Genomic DNA, 18,140 nt, shown 5'->3' on the forward strand with positions numbered 1-18,140 from the left:
TTGTTACACAAATATCACTAGCAACAATTAAACCTACTAAGTTCAAGGTTTCCTTCTGTTCTTTTTGCTCTTAGGTTATATCTCACTACAAGTTAATATGTTATAAAAATTAATTTGGCTTAATTCTTTTTTTTTTTTTTTAGAAAGCAGTAAGGATCTTTATTGTCCAAACAAAAGATCATAACAGAAGACACAAATAAATTAGTTGTTCTGACAATTTCAGACTTCAGGGATTCTCTATAAGAAGGTCAGCTTCTTACGTAAACAAAAATTCTAATCAAAACAAAAATGGCAAGTATCTGAGACAGTGTTCAAGACAAATGTACAAAGTGATGAGAAATAAAAATGCAGTTTCTAAGATATGTTACATAAAGATATGAGGCTCATTTTGGTGAAAAATGCTTTTCTTCTTATTTTGAATACTTCCACCTCCCCTCCAAAAAGTTAAGCTCTGACCTACACAAAGAAACTGAAATAACTGACATTAATTTCACATGAATTTCATTTACTCTAAAAGTTTACTATCCCAGGGTGGGGAGGGCAGGGGGTAGATGGTAGAGCACTTGCTTGAATGTGCAAGGCCCTGGATTCAATCCCCAGCACCACAAAATATATAAATCTCAAATCAATAGATTTAATTTTCTTATTTTAGGAAGTTTAAACCAAATTAGAGTTAAACTAAACTTACTTTAAAGTGCAAGAAAGGATATGCAAGACTAGTGTTTATTCTGTGACATGTAAATGAGAAGCATCCCTCCAACAGCAGCAGCTCAAGAGGTACCAAGAAGCATGAAGAACTGGTTACAGGACAAAGCAATCCATTAGACTGACCAAAAAGCAAGGAGACCAGTTTTAGCCTAGAAAACAGGGGTACCTTCGAAGTCTGGCTGTTAACTGTACTCAGACCTTAAACAGGCTCAGATCCCCCTACCTGACAAGACTGGAGCACAGCATCAGCAGAGTCAAAAAGGCCAAACTTGTCAGCGGACACCTCTACAACATGGTGTGCTTATGCTGATGGCGGCAAAAAGAAGCCTAGGTTTTGGAATGGTATAAACACTTACCTAAGCAATGATCAAAGTCCTGGTCTGGGGTAAATGATACAAGAAAGGGTAATGTAGACCGCTCCCAAAAATCACTGCTGAGATTTTTTAGTTTGACTCTAAAACACTACAAAATGGTTCTTCCACACAAGGACAAGCTTTGCAGAATTCATTATGTCTCCAGCTCTAGCCTCGGTTTGTTTGTTTTAATATACCATTCGTATGTCAGAGCTAAGGTAAAAGGGGAATAAAGGATAAGAAACCCTCTGTCCCAAGTCCCTGGAATAGACACACTCTTGAAGCCAGTGGGTGTGAGCACATTCAAGTCACGCGATTTGAGATTATGGGTCCGCAGCAGTGGTTTCTTCCCTTCTATCACTGGGACATCCACTTTGGGTGGCTTGAAGGTTGCTGGATCTCCAGCCATTCGGGTGGCCTGGGCATGGATCAGCTCCATGGGAGAGGGCTTCTGGGCGCCTTTGTAGACCTGGATGGCAAAACCTCCAGAATCAGACTTCTGAAGGGGTCTTGGACCAAAAAGGCTCCATTTATCTGATGAGTTTCTGTCCTTAGCTCCATTTCCAGGATCCATGGTACTAGGACTTGGGCCAGGTAAGGCTACAGAGGAACCAGAAGAAAACCAGCCTCCGGCCTCTGCTTAGGGGAAGAGTGAGGGCTGCTGCTTGGGGTGACTGGGCGATGCAAGCTACTTCTCTTCCTTTGTCCTCTCTCCACTCTGCAGCTTTAAGCTTGTGGAGTGCTTCTGCTAGTCAGAGGTACTTGGTTTCCTCGGAGGTAAGGCCCTTGTGGGGTGTGTAGCCAGAATCTCTCAGTCCTGTCTGTTGTTCAAAACGCTGAATGCTCTCCTGTGTCTGTTTTGTGATCAGAAAATTCATGATGACATGGGTAGCTTTGGCCTTTACCATCAGGACCTTGTCTGTACTGTCAGTGACTGTTGACAGGGTCATGGCAGGGGGGGATACATTGGCCTCTCCGTCCTCCTCCTCGGCAAGGTGCTGATACTTGTACTCTGGAATCACTGGCTTCCAGGGGATGCTGCCCATGTCCGATGGAGGAGGGGTCATGGGTGCAGGGTCCTCAAGGGCATCATCATAGCTGAATGCCTGACGGCATATCCCGATGGGCAGGGACATCTTGCAAGTAACAGGTGCTTCTGGTTGTCTTGAAGCCATTGATAGACCGGGATCCAGGTGTTTTTTCAATTTATAATTTGGAGCTGAGTTCCTGCCACCACAGTGAAATGATGTCACCACTATGCTGACAGGTAGAATGAGGAACATTGTCCAGGTGCTGCAAATTAGTAAAGCTTCCCAGGAAGAGTCCCTCCAGAGATTCTGTTCTCCCACTGTGTCCAAGGTGCCTGTGGCCCCAATTCCAGCACTAAAGAGGATCCGAAGACCTGCTTCTCTCAAGAGGTTGTGGCGCAGTCCAGACCCAAGCCATTGTGAGAGTGGCAGCAAATTCGACTGCTCACACCACCAACTAGAAAGCTCAAGCGGCCGTGTGAACCGGCAGCCTTGATGTTGAAGCCTTCAGATTAATTCTTTTTTATGTTACCAATTTGAAACATTTATTTTTATATTTTACTTAATTTTAGTACTTAATTTTTTACTTTAATTTTACTTTTTTCAGACTTATTTAATTTTTTTTTTAAGAGAGAGAGAGAGAGAGAGAGAGAGAATTTTTAATATTTATTTTTTATTTTTCAGCAGACACAACATCTTTGTTTGTATGTGGTGCTGAGGATCGAACCCGGCCGCACGCATGCCAGGCGAGCGCGCTACGGCTTGAGCCATATCCCCAGCCCAGGCTTATTTAATTTTCAAAAATATGTTAAATATTTACATGTGAAAATTCAAAATGAAAATTTTCAGCATATTCAGAAGCATCCCTATATCATTTCACCCTACTCCTTCCAAGACAATCATTTTCATTTTGTCTTTGGCTTCCTTTCTATGTTCTTGTAAAACTAAACAAGTACATAAAAATATTCTGATTTTCCTTTATTACTTACATAATAGTTTGTACTCTGCTTTTTTTCACTTACAATATCTGAAAAGTAACTCATTGAGACCTTCCATCTGCCCCCTCCCTCTTCTTTTTAGTGCAGCCCACACTGCTCCCTATCATGTGGACAAAGGTTAACCGCTGGACTTCCCAGAATGCTCTAGTGCAGCACTAGGCACAGAGCAGCTACCCTCTACTTATGTGCAAACACTCTTCTCATCCTTGTCTAGAAGGCTGGTAATAAAGCAAGGCCATGTTTGGTGACCTTCCAAAGAGCTCACATAACCTTTTTGTTGGCCTGTGGTGTATTTAGGTGTATGAGTGTGTATAGGCATTAACAAAAACAAATAAAAAAAAAATAGCTGCAACTCCAGCTACTTGGGATGTTGAGGCAGAAGGATAGCAAGTTTGAGTTCGAGGCTTAATCTGGGCAGTTTAGCAAGACCCTGCTTCAAAATAAAAAATAAGAAGGGCTGGGGATGTAGTTTAGTGGCACCTCTAGGTTCAATCTTTAGAATGGGGGGATAGGGGACAGGGATGTTTAGTTCCTAAGCAATTTCACACTTAAAAAAAATTACAGATTTCTAGTTTCTGTCAAAAAGGCGTAAGTTTTGGCACTGTTGGACTTAAGATTGCGAATGGTGACAATCAGCTGAAATCGGGTGATGTCAAGCCTCTCCAATGGGTCACAGTCTTACTTTGGCCCAGGCAGCACTGCACACAGCCTACACTCCTTTCTGCCTTACTCAGACCCCTAGAAGGTTCAGGAGTTTAAATTTATGGTTATCAAATAGGTCTGGCTTCTGGAGTTTAAAGAAGCAATGGAAGGGCTAGGGTCATGGCTCAGTGGTAGAACACTCGCCTAGTACACACTGGTTTGATCCTCAGCGCTATGTTAAGAAAATAAGATATCGTGTCCACCTACAACTAAAAAATATATATTAAGAAAAAAAAGAAGCAGTGATAAGCAAATAACATGTCCTTTTCCAGCTACTGAAAGGTTTCTTGTCTCTTTATCCTTAATCCATTCCAACTCGACTGTGGAACTGAGGACGAGGCCTTAATATCCAAGTCTTATGGGCACAATGATAAATTCCTTACTACATGCTAGGCACCGTGCTAAGCATCCAAGCTAACACCTCAATCCTTTGAAAATACGGTGAAGTAGGTAGTGTAGAGTTAAGATGTACATAAATTTGGCCTGATTTCTCAAGCAAAACAGTATATGATCTGTAGCCATACGCGGGTCCACCTGTCTTTATATATATCACAAGTATTCACATACATATACATATGAGACTATATAACATATACACATATAGGAAATAACATACTATGCCTATCTGATAGCTAGAGAGGGAAAGATACAAGGCACATTATATATAGGCGAAATAGGTTGTCTTTTTTAGGGGGTCAGAGGGGGAACTGGGGATAGAACTCAGGGCTTGGCATATACTAGGTAAGCTGAGCTATACCCCAGCCATACTAGGTAAGCTGAGCTATACCCCATCCCCCACTTGCTGCCCTGACCCACACTGGCAGCTGAACTTAAGGTCGCTCGTGTGAAGAATTTCCAGGGACACCAAATAAAACAGAGACACACACTTTACTTTTAAACAAGCTTCAGGATGACTTCTCTGCTCTCGGCCTCAGGCTCCCCAAATGGGAAAGCAAGAGAAAGTCAGAGAGCCTGGTCTGAGCGAGGCTCTCAGAAGTGGGCTTTTAGCTTGTTCTTAGAAAGTTCCATCCAAAAAAGGCCAGAAGGGGCAGGGTTACAAGGGACAGGTGAGAGTAATTCAATCCAAGGGGTGTCATCTACACCTGAAAACACACTCTCAACTTCCTGAACCAGGACAACGCCCAGCTTCAGGATGGAAGGCCCCAGTCATTCAGAGTGGCTCCCCACACCCACTTTTTTTTTTTTTTTTTAATTTTGATACAGGGTCTCACTAAGTTGTCCAGGCTGTGATCCTCCTACCTTAGCCTCCAAATAGCTGGGATTACAAGAGTATACCATTATGCCTGGGACTGAGCTAGGTATTCTTGAGCCTGGGGCAAAGGGATATTCCTGAACCCCTAGGAATCCAGGAAAGAGCCACCTTGCCAGGACCTTCACTCTAGGTAAAGTCCATACTCTAAAACTGGACCTATCTTGCTAGTTGGTTTCCCATATCTCCCGGGTGGAACTTTAAGAAGACTCTTGGCACCTTCTGGGTCTGCATCCTTGCAGTAAAGGCTGTGAGGACAAGCCCTGCCAATTTCAAGTGTCAGGTCTTTCATCCTTAAAACCAGAGTTAGACAAATAGAGTGGAAAGACTCTGGCACGGTAGCCAGGACAGGCTCACATCTCAAATGGCTCATTTACTAGCTTGAATCATTTTAGGCCCACCCTCAGGGACTCAATTCAGCAGCTCTGTGGTGTGGAATCTATTTTGATTTAACAAGCAACCCAAGTGATCCAGAGGACCAAAACTTTGAAAAACTCTCAAAACAAGTCCCTTAACTTTTGAGTCTATCATTACCTTTCTCCTCTGTGTAATGAACACATATTGAAACCATCTGTTTGTCTGTCTTCCCTTTTAAACCTTGGGTCCCTGAGAACAAGGACCATGTCTCATTCATCCTTTTATAACCAACCAAGTTTCAGCATGGCACCTAGTGCCTGGTAGATGTCTGCTTTGAATACATTTATTAAAGGAGTATATACACATTCTTTCTTTCTTTCTTCTAGAGCTGATGTGATGACCAAAGTATTATTTGTTAAGCGCTTTCAAAGCACAAAGTCCTACGCAAATGCTTTGTTCTTTTTTTTCCTGGTCTTTTCCAGGATCACACTGGGTGATCTATGCCTGACAAACATCAAGGTGAGAGGAACAGAACTAGGATGAGTAAATGAACAGTAAATGGACAGGTTAGCAGACCCCTGGAGTATTCCAGTTCTCGCTAGGGCAGGGCCAGGGCAGCTTTCTAATTCCATGGAAGTGGAATAAGAATCTGGCTATCAGAGCAGACGGCCTGGCAGCCATGTGCCCGGAGGCGGCGGCAGGGCTAGTGCGCTGAGGGCTGGTTAGCTGGGCTCAGCACTGAATACACAGCACACAGGCCAGTGGCACAGCTGTAGGAATCAAAATGTTGGCTCATGCTCAGGCTTGGCCTTTTCCTGGCTATGTAGTGTTAGGCAAGTCACCTAATGTCGCCAAGCCCATTTCCCAGTTTAAAAACGTGGCTAATACCATCTTTCTCAAATGGTAATGGCAAGGACCTAAGCAACTCCACTGATACCTTAAAGTTTGAATATTCAACCTGAAATCAATCTTTCCAGCCCATGTCCAGCCCTGCTCATGATGAGACGGTTTGTAATTGGCAAACAGTGCTATGCAGGTGTGCATGCCAGCAATCTCTGACATCTCCCAGCAAATCTAATTAATTGTCAAGTCTTGCTGATATGACCTAACATCTCTGCTACCACACTGGTAGAGGACACCATCATCTCTCACCTATAAGAAATGGCCTCCCGACATCTGCTCCACCTTCCACTCCTCTAGCAGTCCATAGCCCTTCTCCACACGGGGGGATGTTTGACAGAGAGGAGTTGGAAGATATGACAATGCCTTCAGTGGTTTCCCACTGTCCTTGTAAGACGCTGGCTTGCAGGTCCTTCAGGGGCCCCCTCTCCTGGCACTTCTGCACTGTACTTCAACCCCAGAGATATTCTCTTCTGCCACAGCCAGGTAAACTCATTCTTCAGGGTTCAGCTCAGTGTCTTTCTCAGGGCGATTTTATCTTATTCCATTATGCTGGATCTTTCTGAAATTTCTCTTTGTGGTACCTAATTCAATATTAACTAAATGATTATTTGGGTACTTTTTTGATTGACTGACGTCTGCTTTCTGAGTTTAATAAAAAGCTTATCTTTCTTCCTTTTTAAAGATATTTATCAGTTTTTGTTGGACACAACGTATCATTATATTTTATTTTTATGTGGTGCTGAGGATCAAACCCAGCGCCCCGTGCATGCCAGGTGAGCGTGTTACCGCTTGAGCCACATCCCCAGCCCCTTATCTTTCTTCCTTTAAAATACGCAGAACCCCCAGAACATACTTTATTCAAATCAGATAATGTATGCAATAGAACTTCAGAGAAAGTATCATGAGCATATACTTAACATGGCAGCTACAAGAAGCAGTTTTGAGTGACCTCTCTGATACACATAAATTAGGATTGGTGTCAGGCATGATGGCCCATTCCTATAATCTAAGTTACTCAGAAGGCTGAGGCAGGAGAATCACAAGTTCAAGGTCAACCTGGGTGACTTGGCAAGATCTGCTTCAAAATAAAAATTTTAAAAAGGGCCAGAGAAGCAGCTCAGTGGTAAAGATCTTGCCTTGCATGCACAAGGCCCTGGGTTCAATTCTCAGTACTAGGGGAGAGAAAAATATTAGGATCAAGTTCACAATTTCATAGTTTTGATAAAGAATGAATAAAGCAGGAAGGCTTTAGACTCTCCATGGACTTATGGCAGGAAGTAACATCGGGCTCTTTGTTAAGAGCCTCTCTGTAAGAACTTCTAAAACCTTCAAACTCCCAGATTTCTAGAACTCCATCCCATACACAAAACAATGAATGAAAAAGCATCCACTAAATGAGCATATGCATGTTAAAATGTGTTGGTGACTACAAAGGAATGTGTATATGGCTAAAGAAGAACTCGGAAAGGAGGTGAACTTTACCCAGAACCTTAGAGGTCAGATAGGCTTCTGATGGGTGGCTGTACTGAGGCAGGACCTTCTAGGGGCAGAAACGGCATACATAGGGGCACAGAGACTGCAGGGAGGCTGTTAATGCAACACAGGTGGGAGGAAAGGGAGGGTCCCAACAAGAAAGAAAATTGAAAAGACAAAGTGGCAGCCTGGTTCTGCCATTTCCTGGCTAGCTGATCTTAGGAAACTGAGTCTAAGTCTCAATTTCTCTGCTTTAAAAATGTAGATAATTTACCTGCCCTGTCCTACCTGTCTCACAGAGCAGCTGTGAGAATTAAACAAGATACAGTATGTCCAGGCTCTGCAAATACTAAGGCAACATTGATGTTAGGAAGTGTGATGACATAAGAAAGACTGAGGCAGTTGTGGAAGGCCTTAAGTGCCATCTAAGGATTATGGACTTTATCTTTATAGATGGGGAGCTGTATTGGGTAGAATTATATTTAGCTTTTAAAAAGCTAAGTCTGGCTACAATGACCAGAGGGGAAAGGAAAGGCTGGAGGCCCAGAGACCAGGTGGGCAGAGAGAATACATGCCTAAAGGTGAACACTACTGCTGGAACACACCAGAGAGGGCATTATGGTTGCTAGGAGCTGACAGGAAGGAATTTGCTGGCCCTGCTAAGAGCCAATGAACTATGTGCCTGGTTCAAACTTACATATTCTTTTTTTTTTTTTTTTCTGTAGTGCTGGGGTCTGAACCCAGGGCCTTGTGCGTGTGAGGCAAATACTCTACCAACTGAGCTATATCCCCAGCCCCTAAACTGTTATATTCTTTAAAAACAAAATACCCACCAGATTTCAAGGACTTAGTACAAAACAACAACAACAACAAAATGTCTTGGAGCTGGGGTGTGGCTCAGTAGTAGAGTGCATGCCTAGCATGCTGAGGCACTGGGTTAGCCTCAGCACTGCATATAAATAAATGAATAAAACAAAGGTCCATCAACATCTAAAAAAATTTTTTAAAAAGTAAAATGTCTCAATAACTTTTTATAATGAAATAACAGTATGTTGAATACATTGAGTTAAATAAAACATATCATCAAAATTAATTTTAACATTTTTAATGTGGCTACTAGAAAAAATTTTGCAGTGGCTTATGTTCTATTTCTATTGGACAGTACTGGTCTAGCTTCTTTTGGCCACAAATAAACCACACTCTGCTCTTCTCTCCAATGCCAGTGCCTCCAGCCCTTTTGACCAAAGAAAGCTAGTAGCTTGCCAGAGTTGCCCCTCTAGTAATTTGTCTCCCACAGCACCTGGTATATATTTCTGCCAACTACCTCCCTCATGGTCACCAATTCTTTTCCCTTGTTGGTTGGATTGTGAGCTCCTAAAGTACGGTAGCATGCCAAATTCACCTGTCTCCCTAGTGAGGAAGAGCTAGTTGACTCTGCGGGGCAGTCATCTTTAGCTCTTAGCAGAGAACAATCCAAGCTGCTTTGGACTATGCACCTTTCTCTTTACTCAGAACCCAACATCCCACCAGCCTCCATATATCTGAGTTATCTCATTTGTCACATATTCCTCAGAAAAAGTCCCATGCCTGGGCTATGTCCAGGAATTCAAATTGATATTGAGGAGCAACAGGGCAATGGAGTGTGGAGTTAGAATGAATTTGCATCCTGGCTTTCCCTCTGATCATCTGTGTGACTTAGGGCAAATTACTTATTTTCTGTGAACCTCAATTTTCTCATCTACAAAACTGGAATAAATAGCTTCCCACGCTGCAAGGCTATTGTAAGAACTGGCATAAGGTAATCAAGTATAAGTTGGGTATAGTGGTGCGAGGCAGGAAGATCGCAAGTTCAAAGCCAGCCTCGGCAACTTAGAGAAGCCCTAAGCAATTTAGCGAGACCCTGTCTCTAAATAGAATTTTAAAAGAAGGATTGGGGATGTGGCTCACTGATTAAGCACCCCTGGGTTCAATTCCTGGTAGCCCCTCCTCCCCCCAAAATAGTAATGTATCTAGTTAATGCCTGGCATACAGCAATACTTCATTTTAATTTTTATTTAATAATTTTTTTCAGTGCAAGAGATTGAACCCAGGGCCTTGTGCATGTTACAAAGTGTTCTACTCTTGAGCTACATTCCCAGCCCTTAGTAAATATTTTAAAAATCGCTGCTATTCTTATTACAAGAACCTAAAACACACATAGTAAGTTACTACCACAGCAATCACAAACCCGCCTGAAACATAAAATACTCAAATATTGAGTTATCTAACACAGACACACCCATCTTACAGATCTCTGCAGGAGATGGTCTGGGTGTTGACTGTCATGTTTAGTTCATACTCATTTGTTTGTTTTTGTCAATACACCCTCCATTAAACCATTATCTTTGTTTTTTTTTTTTTTTTTTTTTTTTTAAGAGAGAGGTGAGAGAGAGAGAGAGAGACAGACAGAGAGAATTTTTATATTTATTTTTTTAGTTTTTGGCGGACACAACATCTTTGTTTGTATGTGGTGCTGAGGATCGAACCCGGGCCGCACGCATGCCAGGCGAGCGCGCTACTGCTTGAGCCACATCCCCAGCCCTAAACCATTATCTTTGGCAAAAGAACAATGTCTCAAAGACAGCAGAGACCAGGAGATCTGGATATTGGTGCTAATTCTTCAACTAACTAGTTGTGAAATTTGATCATCTATATGGCCAAGAAAACAGTCAAAGTATTCAAGATTTGGCGGGGATGATGGAGGTAAGCAAAGCCCACTGGAAGGGAAAATGAGGCTGCTGTAGGAGGAGGGAGGAAGGAAGCCACGTGGCAAGAGGTCAGGACTTATTGTCTAGACATTTGGGTTCTAGACCAGCTCGGCCCCTTTTTGTATACCCTTGAAAGGGGAGAAGAAAATTATACATAATAAGCATCTAATATGTTATAGGCCTTCATTTATTCCTTACACTAACTTGGTGAGGTAACAATGTTATTTTCCTCTACAAATGAGGAAAATGAGGTTGAGAAGTTAAATAAGTTGCCCAAGGTCATAGAGGTATTAAATGGTAGAGTAAGAATGCAAACTGGGTGTGCTTTATAGTCAAGTCCCATCTTCCTCCTCTGGATCTTGGCTTCATCGCCCTTACAATGAGGGGCTGAGCCAGATTACCTCATGTCCTTTCTTGCTCTAATGTTGCATGATTTTTTGTCCCTCATGGATTTTCTTTAGCATACCCCTCTTTGTGCCCAGAGAGGAGTCAGGTAAAACTAAATTCATTGTCTGTCGAGGAAAGATTCTCCCTATATAAAGTGAAGGCGGGCCATAGCCAAATGTATTTCAAATGGAAAAAAACCCACAGACACTAATGCCGACAATGATCTAGAAGCAATTCAGTGTCTGCACTAGTGATGTCCACAAGATGGCTAAGAATAATTTTATTCAAGTTTCCTGGTTTTAACAAAGGGCAAAGGAGATAAAAGCAGCTGCCCCTGAACTCTCAAGATAAAGAATGAACATCTAGCTGGGTACGGTGGCACATACCTGTAATCCCAGCAGCATGGGAAGCTGAGATGGGAGGATTGCAAATTCAAAGCCAGCCTCAGCCTCAGCCTCAGCCTCAGCAAGGCACAAAGCAACTCAGTGAGACCCCCGTCTCTAAATAAAATATGAAATAGGGCTGGGGATGTGGATCAGTGGCCCTGAGTTCAATCCCCAGTACATGCCCTCAACCGCAAAAAAAGAATGAACATCTATCACAGGGCCAAAGGCCTGGGCAGGCTGAATAAAAGGGCTTCATTCTTAGAATGAGGTTTTTTCCTTCTACATCATGACCACTGGGAGGTGCTGGATAGGCCATATGACACTCTTCTCAGCTTTCACAATGACAAAATGTATGCAGGGCACTGTGATAACTAAATTATTTGTTAATCTTAAGATCAGTCCATAGGTATATCCTGTTTTATCTAAAGTTTTCCTGAAAAGATAAATAAATTTGTTATGAAGGAACCTCCTAAAGGGGATTATAATACCATAAATGAAAACTTTCAAAAACCAGATTTGCTTCCTTAAAGTTAGTGTTGTTCAAGTCAATATTTTGTTATTAGCACAAATAAACAGACTATAAAATAGGCAATCTAGGGCTGGGGCTGTAGCTCAGTGGCAGAGCACTTGCCTAGCATGCATGAGGCACTGGGTTCAATTCTCAGCACCACATAAAAATAAACAAATAAAATAAAGGCATCCAGTCCATCTGCAACTACAAAAACAAAACAATAACTACAAAACAAACAAACAAACAAACAAACAAACAACAAAACAGGCAACCTAGAATAATGACCAAGCCAAAAAGCTACTATTTGGCTTAAAAAACAAAAGAAAACAAAAAAATCTTGTCGTGAGCATGGTGGTGTAATCCTACCAAACCACTGTAATCCCAGAGGTTGGGAAGACTGAAGCAGAAGGATCACAAGTCTGAGGCAAGCCTCAGCAATTTACTGAGGCCCTGAGCAACTTAGTGAGACCCTGTCTCAAAATAAAAAAAAATAAAAGGACTAGGGATGTAGCTCAGTGGTAAAGCGCCTCTGGATTCAATCCCCAGTACCAAAAAACAAAACAAAACAAAAACAAACTTTTCAATTGGCTAATTCAACTTTCTAATCTATTTTATTAAGGTAGAGTTAAATTAGTTCCCTTTCCTTGAGTGCACACTAAAGTTAATAGGAAAGTATTGGGTTAGTGGAAAGTTAGACTTTGATTTTAACTGCTGCAATTAAAGGTGATGGAGTTGACAGTAAAACACCTGCTATTTTTTGAAAACCCTTCTTACATCAGGGTGACTATAGCCTTTCCTTTAGGTCAGGTACCTGCAGGTAGATGCCAACTGAGTCATCACAGCTGGAACTACCAACTACAATGTGGGCAGGGAGGGGACCTAGAACTTCCCAGACAGAGTCCCTTCCCTCCACATTCTTGGCTGGTGACCTCAGGAAGCACTGCGGGAAGTAGAAGAAATAAAGGGAGGGTGGGTGGGGATGTTCTTCTCCAGCCTGCAAAAGGCTCCCTACAAATTCCTGTTCCGCCCCTTTAAAAAAACTAACCAGAAATTCTCAGAAAGTCTTCCTCAGTTAAGCCTCCAGTGCTGATCACCCTCTTCTTTGCATCCTTCCAGCCCTGAGTTTTTGAATTGTGCTATAATCACATATTTTGTCTCTATGTTACTTCAAAAGGGAACCCACATATTCTGCGTGCTCTGTCTTAATAAAATGCCTGTCCTGAAGGAAGGCCCCCCCTATTTTGTATCGTCAGCATTCAATGTGAGACTCCAACCACACAACTTGGGTCCCCCAACCAATACATTGAGCTCTATAAAGCATACTTTGTGTACATAGGTGGCTGGGATGCTGCTGGGAGAAAACTTTAGTCAGCTTTTCTAGCAGGCAGGTCCCTGCAGCTCTCACTGCACGGGATCCATTCTGGATCTCTCTGATCCTTACTCCACCCCGCTCACACTGACCCAGGGGCCTGGGACCACTCACACAGACTAAGACAACCCCATCAACAAACTTAGGCATGTGCCTGCTTGACAGGAGGTAGAACAGGCGGCCACCAACCAAACAACCCACCACTGGCCCTGCCTGTGCAGGCCTTCTAGCCTGCAGAGCTGGAGGACACACAGAGGAAACAGCCGCTGCTCTCCTTCCAGGCCATTTTGTAGGAAGACAGGGTTGGGGTGGTGGAGGAGAACCGTGGGTCCTGCTACTTCCAGCAAATGTCGTGGATCTTATACATTCCTCCTGAAGGAAATCTTTGATATCGAGGGAACAGTGAAAGGGATATAATGAAGACCAAAATTATTGGCCCTGGGAGATGGGCTTATGATTCCCCTACAGGTTAACGGGAATAATAAGCATTTGGTTCTCAAGCATGTAATTTAACTCAGAATTTACTATCAAGAAGCAAAGAATAGGTTAAATAAAGTGTACTAGGGGTCTGAGGATGTGAACTATATAGTCTCATTAGTTCTCAAGTGAATTTATATGTGTACATGTGGGGAGGAATAATAGGAAGAAATGAATGAATCCAATGGTCCTTAAAGTTCCCTTCCAGAAAACTGGACACATGCTGATTCTATCCAAGTATAAATCATACTTGGGATGGGTACTGGGGAGTGAACCCAGGGATACTTGACCACTGAACCACATCACCAGAACTATATTTTGTATTTTATTTAGCGACAGGGTCTCACTGAGTTGCTTAGAGCCTCACCATTACTGAGGCTGGCTTTGAACTTGCAATCCTCCTGTCTTAGCCTCACAAGCTGCTAGGATTACAGACATGAATTACCACTACAAATCAAATTTTAATGAGGTTTTATTATGTCAACAAGGGACCATCTTGAATAGGGCAATAATAATATTTGAACTTGGAAAATGGCAATCTGCAAAACATAATCTCTAGGAAACAAACCTGGACTGACCAGGAGAGAAGAACCCAGGGGCACTCAACCACTGAACCACATCCCCAGCTCTTTAAAAAAAATATTTTATTTAGAGACAGAGTCTCGATAAGTTCTGAGACAGGCTTTTAAACTTGAGTTTCTCCTGCCTCATCCTCCCAAGCTGCTGGGATTACAGGCATGCACCACCTATGCACCACCATGCCCAGCACAGGGATACATTGTGAGGAATGTATCATAGGGTAGTTTGACTACTGTACTAACATTAAAGTATATGGACACAAACTAAGATGGCAACAACCTCACAAGATAATAAAATAAAATATTACAGGACCACCATTTTATATGTGGTCCATGGAGGGCTATTATGGGGTGCATGACTATATACTCTATGAAAATTTGTTGAATGATGAGTGACCAACCTTGAAATCTGAACTACTTCCAAATGCCAGGGTTCCAAACAGCTCACCCTTGTCCTTCAGCCCAGTTTTCTAAGGCTGAATTCAAACAATACCTTTCTTAATAAACTTACCTAACCAGTCTAATTTCCTCAATGACCCCTTTCCAGAAACTCATCTATTGCATTCTGAATCCATATTGTGCCACTTAACACTTAATTGTTTTAAACTACTTAAGAGAAGAAATTCTGTCAGATACTTTGTTGACAGGGCCCACCCTAATTAGCAGAGTGCTAAGCATATACTCAATAAATACTTGTTACTGACTGATGGAATTGATGATGATAATGATAAGAGCCAGCATGTTTTTAAGGCACCTACTGAAATGAGACAGTATGATCTTTCGTACAGGCTCATGAGCTCCTCTTCTGGATATAAATGTCCATGCCATTTATTAGTTATGTGACCTTAGGCAGGTGACTTAATCTCTTGCCTTGGCTTCCTCATCTATAAAATGAAGATAATAATAATATCTGTTTCATGAGATTACTAGGATTGAATTATTTCAAATGTTTAAAAGAATGCTCAGGCCAGTGCTCAATACTAAGAACTCAATAAAATTTAGCCATATTTATTATTTTACTTAATCCTCGCAATAACCTCATGCATGGGTACTATTAATCTCATCATTTTGCAGATGAAGAAACTACCATGGAAAAGCTTAGTAACTTGCTTGATTTCATGCACCCAGCAGTAAGATGGAAGTGGTATTTGAACCAAAGCAGTTTAGCTTCAGAGTCCTTCTTCTGCCAATACTGTGCTCTCTGGCTAGAAATCCTTTCCACCCAATTCGCTTTGCTACAGATCTGCCCTTAACTACTTCAGTGGTTTGAAATCTACAATACCAGACTCAGGAAGGCAGAAATTGGTTGTTTACATCTCAGTATTCAAATTCAGATTCTGTTAACATTTACTAAGTATCTGCTGGGTGACAAATGTTGTGGTGGGTAATAAGTATCTCATTTGATCCTTACAGCAATTTTTTTTTATTGGCCACACATGACATTACAATGATCTTGGCAATTCATACATTTGAATCAATTGGGGTATAATTTCTCATTTTTCTGATCTTACAGCAATTTTGAAAGAAAAAAAATATATACATATATATGTGTGTGAGTATAAAGAGTGGGGGGAGGGGACTGAAGTTCAGAGAAGATGGGGGCTTGCCTGAGGGGTCAGGGTTGGTGAGACCTACAGCCAGAACTAGAACTCAGATTCCCTGACCCCAAACACAAAGACAGTCCTTACTAAGTCAGGGTGGCTCTGGATGTTTCCTGGCACACGTGTAAAGCAGTGCAGACAACATTTATACATCTGCTGGCCAAATGCACCAGCTTTGGAATCAGTCCTGATGTTGGCACTTTGTGGCTCTGTGACCTTGGGCAAGACATTTAGACTCTCAAACTCACCTATAGCAGAAGTAACTATTTCAATGAATTATTAAGAAAGTAAATGGTGGAATTCATTAGTGTTTAGCACAGGACACACAACAAATGCTCAAAATATGTTAACTACTATCATTACCATTTTTTTTTTTTTTTTTTTTGTACTAGGGATTGAACCCAGGGCACTTTAGCCCCAACTTAATGGCCTCACTAGTTGCTGGGGCTAGCCTCAAACTCATGATCCTCCTTCCTCAGCCTACTGAGTCAGGAGTGCACCACCACACCTGGCATCCCCACCTATTATTTAGGAATATCCCTAATAAAAAAGATGTCCAGGTGCTGGGGTTGTGGCTCAGTGGTACAGTGCTTGCCTGGCATGCATGAGACCCTGGGTTTGATCCTCAGCACTGCAAATAAATAAACAAATAAATAAATATTAAAAAGATCCATTGACAACTAGAAAAATTAAAAAAAAAAAGATGCCCAAATCAAATGACTGATGGATATGTGAATACACCAGTGAAACTCAACGATCATGTACAACCACAAAATGGGATCCTAATTAGAATAAGTTATACCCATGTATGTATAATAGGTCAAAATACAGTCCACTGTGATGTACATCTAAAAAGAACAAATAAAAAATTAAATGAATTTTTTAAAAGACTGATAGAGAGGGGCTGGGGATGTGGCTCAAGCGGTAGAGTGCTCGCCTGGCATGCGTGCGGCCCGGGTTCGATCCTCAGCACCACATACAAAAAAAAAACAAAAGATGTTGCGTCTGTTGAAAACTAAAAAATAAATATTAAAAATTCTCTTTCACTCTCTTAAAAAAAATGGTTAAAAAAAAAAAAAAAGACTGATAGAGAAACTAAGTTCCAGAGAGATAAAGTCACTTGCCCAAGGTTAGGACAGTGTTGATTTCCTAATTCGAAGCATAAAGCTCTTCACCAGACCATGCCATCTGCTGCCTCTTTGAATTTTTCAAAAAAATCTAGAATTTCAGGATAAACAACCTCCCATTCAGTTCCAACGGAAGCCCTATACTCCTATGAGGATCCTAATAACCCTTTTGAGCTACAGGGATTCACTGTGTCCCCCCCCACCCACCAAAAAACGGGTGCTGGGCAAGCTATTCCAAGTGGAAAATTCAACTCCATCCCAGGCGGAAACCCCAAATCTGTGCTGTTCCAGCAGATTTCCAGGACGTGCTGGCTCCCAGAAACCACAATTACAGACGAGCTCAAGGCAGAGGAGTAATTAGGCCCATACCATCAGCTCAGCAGTCTCTTGGCCTCTCCCTACAGGCTGACTCCAGCTCTCTACCTCCCCATCCCCCCCACCCACACCCCCATCTCAACCACTGGGCAACAGAGATGCAATGGGAATTTCCACCCTTTCTCTCTCCTAGCCCCTACTTGATTTCCAGGAAACTAAAGAAGGGTGGGGTGAGGGAAGAAAGAACCATTTCATGGATAAAACTAATGCTGAATGGCAGCAAGAGCTGAAAATAGCTTTCACAGAAAGAGAAGCATTCTTGGGGCCCCTCCCCTCATCCTGTTCCTTATATCCCCACAAAGATGACATTGGGAAGGAGTTCCCTGGGTGAGACCCCCAAATGTGAAATAAAAGGGATCTTGTGAAACAGGAAACAGAAACCCCAATCTCTCTAGAATGGAAATAATCTTGGTTGAAGACTGGAAAAGATGATATCTAGAAGGCTTGGGAATCTAGGATTATAACTCCTATCTCCAAGACCATGGAGATGTCCTAGAGGAAATTTACCCTTCCCACAGCTCCTCCTAATCTTGGCTCACAGGAAGGAAAGCCAGGCCTTGCCTTCATTTCTAAATATACTACTACCCACCCTTTTATCCTGAAATATGGGATTGGTGTCTCCATTATTTCAAATTCCAGCATAATACTTTGTGTAGCACTTTTTCCCTTCCATCATTACTGCTTATTTTTTGAGAAGTGGATCTCTTCAGTTTGGCTCAAGCACACCATCATAGTCCCTTACTTCTAGTATTCTCAGGGCTATCCCACTTCTCCAACTTGTACCCGATAA

At 42.1% G+C, this 18,140-nt stretch overlaps 1 protein-coding gene and 1 pseudogene across 10 annotated transcripts in view; both read right to left on the reverse strand.

Annotated features, from left to right (window-relative positions):
• Arhgef11 (Rho guanine nucleotide exchange factor 11) overlaps positions 1 to 18,140 on the reverse strand; it is a 107,939-nt gene that overhangs the window by 50,375 nt on the left and 39,424 nt on the right. The gene's annotated exons all lie outside the window — the stretch shown is intronic.
• On the reverse strand, positions 771 to 2,197 carry LOC143403355 (putative monooxygenase p33MONOX pseudogene; annotated as a pseudogene).

The sequence above is a fragment of the Callospermophilus lateralis genome, chromosome 7 (assembly GCF_048772815.1).
Source record: "Callospermophilus lateralis isolate mCalLat2 chromosome 7, mCalLat2.hap1, whole genome shotgun sequence".
Classification (NCBI taxonomy): domain Eukaryota; kingdom Metazoa; phylum Chordata; class Mammalia; order Rodentia; family Sciuridae; genus Callospermophilus; species Callospermophilus lateralis.